Here is a 7362-nt window from a genome sequence, read left to right on the forward strand (position 1 = left end):
CAGAGCAGACCTCTAGCTCTTTCCAATAGGGTAGGTCCCAAAATATAGATTTCTTCTTCCACATGGGTGCGTGTCCTGCATCGTCATTCGGAATAGATAGTCCGCCAGGACCCTTTCCAAAGATTACTTGTAAATCATTGACCATATCAAGTATGTGATCACAAGTACGAAGGGCAGGCTTCTTCCGGTGATCTACCTAAGCTTTGAAATGCTTTCCTTTCTTTCGAAATTGATGGTTGGTCGGAAGAAATCAACGATGCCCCAGGTACACATTCTTCCTGCATTTGTCCAAATATATATTGTCGGTGTCATCTAAACAGTGTGTGCATGCGTTGTATCCCTTTTTTCTGTCCTGAAAGGGTACTTAGAGCAGGCTAATCGTTGATGGTTACAAACAACAACGCATGTAGTTCAAATTCCTCATGTTCGTTCTCATCCCACACACGTACACCATCTCCATTCCATAGCTGTAAAAGTGCATCAACTAATGGCCTTAGGTACACATCAATGTCATTGCTGGGTTGCCTAGGGTCTTGGATGAGCACTGGCATCATAATGAACTTCCGCTTCATGCACAACTAAGGAGGAAGGTTATACATACATAGAGTCACATGCTATGTCATATGCTTGCTGCTCTGCTCCCCAAAAGGATTAACGCCATCTGCACATAAACCAAACCATGTGTTCCTTGGGTCACGTGTAAAGTCGCTCCACTTTCTCTCGATCTTTCTCCACTGCGACCCGTTAGTGGGTGCTCTCAACTTCCCATCTTTATTACGGTCTTTTATGTGTGATTGCATCAACTCGGCATGCTTTTTGTTTCTGAACAAACGTTTCAACCGTGGAATTATAGGAGCATACCACATCATCTTGGCAGGAACCATCTTCCCGGTGCGCTGACCCTCAACATCAGCAGGGTCATCTGTTCTGATCTTACTCCGCAATGCGCCGCATACCGGGCATGCGTTCAAATCCTCATACGCACCGTGGTAGAGGATGCAGTCATTAGGGCATGCACGTATCTTCGGCACCTCCAATCCTAGAGGGCATAGAACCTTCTTTGCTTCGTACGTACTCCCGGGTAATTCGTTATCCTTTGCAAGCTTCTTGTTCACTAATTTCAGTAGCGAACTAAATCCCTTGTCATATACACCATTGTGTGCCTTCCATTGCAGCAATTATAGTGTGGTACCAAGCTTTGTGTTGTCATCTTCGCAATTTGGGTACAACCCTTTTTTGTGAACCTCTAACATGCAATTGAACTTCAACTTCTCCCTTTCACTTTTGCATTATCTATGTGCATCAACAATGACCCGACGAAGATCATCATCGGGCACATCGTCTGGTTCCTCTTCAGCTTCAGCTTCCCCCATTGCAGAATCACCGTATTCAGGGTGCAGGTAGTTTTCATCATCCTCTTCTTCTATGTTGTCTTCCATCATAACCCCTCTTTCTCCATGCTTGGTCCAAACATTATAGTGTGGCATAAAAACCTTCTGAAGGAGGTGGAAGTGAATGGTTTTATAGTTGGAGAATTCCTTCGTATTCCCACAGACAGTACATGGACAATGCATAAAACCATTCTGCTTGTTTGCATCAGCCGCTTCGAGAAAATTATGCAGGCCCTTAATATACTCGGAGGTGCATGGGTCACCGTACATCCATTGTCGGTTCATCTGCATGCGTTATATAATAAAGTGTATTAAAAACCATTACAACATATCATGAATAGAGAAGTGACCAAATTAATATAAATTCATTATCACAATAAAGGCAATGTACAGTAGTGACCAAAATAAATACATAATGTTCTTACATAGTTCTCATTATTGAACAACATATAGCTCTCTAGAGCATCTAATTAGAACATACATTGAAACTATTAAATTTAAATGCAACAACAAATGCGATCATAACCACAACTAAGGTACAAATTGATCCAACGACATAATGATACCAAGCCTTAGTATGAATGGCATATTTTCTAATGGTTCAAATCTTCAAGCGCATTGCATTCATCTTGACCTTGTGATCGCCATGCACATCGGCAACATCCAACTCCAATATCATCTTCTCCTCTTCAACTCTTTGTAATTTTTCTTTCAAGTAACTGTTTTCTTTTTCAACCAAATTTAACTTCTCGGCAAGAATTTGTATGTCGGTTCGAATTTCCGGTTCACATACCTCCTAGATTAAAAAATCTATGTCACGTTGGTCGGCATAATTGTCATAAACACTTAATAAAACAAATAGTTATAAAATATAATATATACCACATCTGAATCATAGACAGGACAAGGGCGATGGAGGTGGATACCAAAACCATCGCACTACATAATAACAAACAATAATAGAAGTATATCTATCTAAATCATACAAGTAAGAATTTTGTTTCTTTACAAAGAATATAAGAAGAAGAGACTAACCACGGTAGTGCCGATGCCGAGATGGGAGAGGGCGATCGACGGCGGTGAGGACGGGGACAGGACACGGACGGACTGCCAAAGCTACACAAAACTTGAGGAAAATGGAGCTTGGACAAGGAGCTTCGAGATGAGAAAGCTTAAGTGTGGCTTGGGCATTTCATCGAACACCTCATGTGCATAGGAGGTGAGCTCGAGCACCACAAAGATCTCCCACGGCCGGCCAAAAAAATAGAGAAGTGCACTTCTCTGCTCGTGGGCAAGCGGTATATATAGGCCAAGCATTGGTCCCGGTTTGTGGATGGAACCGAGACTAAAGTTCAACATAGGGTCCCGGTTCTAGCGAAAAACCGGGACTAATGGTTGTGGGCCAGGAGCGAGGCACATTTGTCCTAGTTCGTGTCTGGAACCGGGACCAAAGGGGCCAAACGAACCGGGACCAATGGCCCACGAGGCCCGGCCGGTGCCCTGGCCTCACAATGTGGGACCGATACCCTCATGGGTCCCGGTTCGTAAGTGAACCGGGACTAATGGGATTTCATCAATTGGACCAAAGACCTCTTTCCTACTAGTGAAAGATAATAACAGTGATGGTGATAAGATCCCAGGGCACCTCCCCTAGGCTTGGCACAAGCCATGGGGAGTGCCCATACCCGTGTACTCAAGGCTCCTTCTTTGGTGAGGAAGATGAAGGTGGTGGTGGTGTAGATGATGAGGTAGAAGCAACCTTATCCTCCGGTTTTCATGGTATTGGCTAACCATCATAGGAGGAAGCACGAGTCTCTTGAGTCTTGCAATTGGCACCTAACTTATAACTTTAAATTTTGCTTCATATTGAACGATTTGATTCTGTAAATCAAAGATTCACTATTGGAAAACAGTTTTTTGCCATCTGCTGCTTCTTTGTCGTCTGCTGGCTGATGGCAAAGACCCTCTTTGCCATCAGCTACCAGAAACCAGACGACAAATAGGAGGCTGATGGCAGAGAGGGTCTTTGCCATCTGCTGCTTCTTTGCCGTCTGCTGGATCACGACAAACACCACTAAGGCTGGCGGCAAAGAGTTGGGCTCACGACAAATATCACTTAGGCACGCGGCAAACCACTCGGCTAGCCCACCCAGCACCCCCTCTCTCCCCCCTAACGACCTCTCTCTTTGTCGTACGCTTTTCTCATCTGTGCCGTCGGGAGGCGGACGACAAAGAGGGTGCGCCCTAACGACCGTTAGCGCCACCCCCACGCGCCTCTCTCTCACCCCTAACGGCCACCCCACACCCCTCTCTCTCACGCCCGACACCACCACCGCTGTCGCGCCCCTCCTCTAGCCTCCCTACACCGCCGCCCCTCCTCCTCCGGCCTCCCTGCGCCCCCTCCTCCTCCGGCCTCCAGCCTCCCTGCGTCGCCGCCCCCACCTCCTCCGGCCTCCCTGAGCCCCCTCCTCCTACCTCCTCCGACCTCCGGCCTCCCTCCACCACTGCCCCCTCCTCCTCCGGCCTCCCTGCGCCCTCCTCCAGCCTCCCTGCGCCCCTCCTCCCCGCGCCCCCTCCTCCACCATGCCCCTTCCTCCTCCCCGGGACCTCCTCCTCCACCACCGCCAACGGAGCTCGTCCCTTCTCCACCACCGCCACCACTGCCATCTCCTCCACCGCCGCACCATCCTCCTCCCCGGCCGCCCCCCTCCGGCGAGTCCTTTTTTTTCTTTTTTTGCTAGTTAGCAGATTTAGGCCCTGTTTCATAGCAAAGTACTAAAAAAATAAAGTATTGAAAACTACAGTTATTTTACCAATAGGTACAAAATACCATGGTTTTAATATAACAATGTTATTTGGAGTATTCACAATGCAAAGGACATGTTTGGTTAGGCCACAAAATGTTGTAAAATTTACTAGCTAGCATTTGGTCGTGCATGCATTAGATAGTTAACTATTGCTTTTTATGGTGCAAACTCTATTTTTGCTTCGTTTATCCATCTAGGTAGTTGGTTAGCCATTGCCATCAGCGTGCATAGAACAACAACATGCACGAACAACTCCAGATTGTACGTTATGAAAAAGGCCATCCACAACACGGCTCTTCATTTTCTCCTCAAAATTGTAAAGGTTTTGGGTTCAGTGATTAGTAGTCCTTAAGAGAGGCTCCCAACCTTGGTTGATCTATAAAGGATAGCTATGGATTGCATCGGATCCTTTCTATGACCAGACGAGATGAGTTTGTTGAGTATATTTAGCGACGGACTCATTTCTTTAGCTTGCTCTGTTTTAAAAATAGAGGTTCGGGGTTCTTTTTATTATGCAGAGAAATTACCGCAGTTTTATAAATACTCTAATTTTAATAACACCGTTTTTAAGTTAGTCAAACAGGCCGCAGTAAATAACACCGGGGTATCTAAAGAAACTGCAGTATTCATAAAATACTTAGAAAATACTTTGCAAGCAAACGGGGCCTTAGTGGCATATATAGTTTAGTTGGTAGGTTAGTTAATTAGTAGTTCTAGTGGTTGTTTAGTTAGTTGGTAGATTTAGTTAGTTAATTAGTAGATTTAGTAGGTAGTTTAGTGGTAGATTTTGTTTTGTTAATTAGTGGTAGCTAGATTCTTTTTTTTGCTGTTTAGTCTATCTAGGTTTAGCGATAGGTTTAGTTAGCTTGGTTAGTTAGGTTAGTTAGTTAGTTAGCTTAATAGAAATAATAGGAAGAAGAAGAAGAGGAGGAGGAGGAGCAGAAGAGGAGAAGAGTAGGAGGAGGAGGAGAAGAAGAAGAAGAAGAAGAAGAAGAAGAGGAGGAGGAGAAGACAAAAATAAGAAGGATTAGAAGAAAAGAAGAGAAGAAGAAGAAGAAGAAGAGATGAAAAATACCTTCTCCTCCTCCTTCTTCTTCTCCTTGTTCTCCTCCTCCTCCTTCTCCTTCTTCTTGATTTCTTCTTCTTCTACTCCTCCTCCTCTTTCTTCTCCTCTATCTTATTCTCCTGACCTTGTTTTCCCCAACAATTAGATAATTAGCCCATTTAGCTACAAAATGGCATAAAAACCTTGGTTAGCTCATGAATATTATATTCTTAACTTGTTTTCCTCTAAAATGACATAATTAGGATATTTGTGTTGATCGGGTGGATTTACATGTGATAGTTGTCTCGTCGCTGTGAGGTCCGCTGTGCGAAGACCTGCCCGTGCGTTGTACGAGATCCGCCCCTGCATTCGTGGGTCAGTACAAATTTCATCTCCTCCCCGCCCCTTCATTTACTGTGGCTCGGTTTCCGGATGAAACTTTCTAGATTTAGGTAATTAAATTAATTTATCAGTATGAGTGACCAGTATGCGTCTCCCGTTCGAAAGGCGACATCTATAAATATGCATGTCTTTGCATATTTATAACCGCCATACTTTCGAATTGTCCAACATTATCCATGGACAACCCGTATGCTGCGCTCTGGATCCGATGCGGAATTTCGTCAGTTCCTCCCTGTTGTTCTCCGGATGCACATCCTCTCTGTTTATTGCGGAGATGTGTATCAGGAGAACAACGGGGAGGTTCTGCCGAAATTTTGCGTTGGATCTGGAGCAGAGCATGGGAAAACGAACCAAATCTACACATACTTGGGTGGGATTACGACCTATCTTTACCTATTAGCGTGTAGGTTGCCTGGACGTAATAAAAATGGCAAACCTGATTAACCGATGAATATAAAAGGTAAATTATATATAAATATATTTCTTCTATCTTTAGTAGCTACGCAAGATGAGTGATCGTGCATGGATGTATACCGGTCACCCTAGTCAGAAAGAGATGAAGAAAAAATGGTTTGTAAAAACAAAGGAATTTGTGAAAGCCGTATTCGCAAATGGCCAGGAAAGAAACTATTGCCCTTGTCCTGGATGCGACAAATACAAAAAGACGACATAGGCTGTAATGATTAAACACCTGCAGAGGAGGGGTTTTAAGCCTAATTATACGGTGTGGACATTTCATGGTGAGTCTATACAACACACAAGAGCTGAGGTGGTCCGTCGACGCAGGGACGAGCATGGTACCGGGATCGAAGACATGGTGCAAGACTTTGATGATGCTCGGGATTCGGAAGATGAGATGGAGGAATCTACAAAGGCCTTTTATGAAATGGTGGAGTCTTCAAAACATCGTCTCCGTGAGCACACTGAGCTCTGTCAGCTGGATGCAATTGCACAAGTAATGGCTCTGAAGGCTCAGTTCAACTTGGGAAGAGAATGCTACGACGCGATGATCACACTATTTGGACGCTTCCTACCCAAAGGCCATGTCATGCCTGCAAACCTGTACCAGTCGGACAAAATACTTCGTGTACTTAAGATGCCCTATGAGAAGTTAGATGCATGTGAGAAAGGATGTGTCTTATTAAGGAAGGAGTATGAACACTTGGACTATTGTCCCAATTGCGAGTCTTGTAGGTATCTTGTGGTAGACAACGGTATGGGTGAGAAGAGACAGACCAAAATCGCAGTTAGTGTTCTTCGGTATATGCCAATCGTACCAAGACTTCAACGTCTTTCCATGGTCGAAGAGAGAGCCATACAAATGACATGGCACAAATTGGGCAAAAGAACCAAACTAGATGCGGATGGGAATAAGATGATGGTACACACATCGGACGGGGAAGCGTGGAAACATTTCGATGGATTGCATCAGGATAAAGCGGCAGATCCAAGGAATCCTCGAGTTTGCGCTGCCACGAATGGTTTTAATCCCTTCGGCATGACGGCAACCCAAATACAGTTGTTGGCCTGTATTTGTCATTCCACTCAATCTCCCCCCCGGGCAGATTATGCAAAGAAAGAACATATTTCTGACGTTGATAATTCCAGGGCCCAATTATCCGGGGAAGAATATGAATGTATACCTGCAACCGCTTAAGGATGAATTGGAAGAACCTTGGGATAATGGGGTCAAGAGATACGATGCCGCAAGAAAAGA

This window comes from Hordeum vulgare, chromosome 2H (genome assembly GCF_904849725.1).
Source record: "Hordeum vulgare subsp. vulgare chromosome 2H, MorexV3_pseudomolecules_assembly, whole genome shotgun sequence".
Lineage (NCBI taxonomy): Eukaryota > Viridiplantae > Streptophyta > Magnoliopsida > Poales > Poaceae > Hordeum > Hordeum vulgare.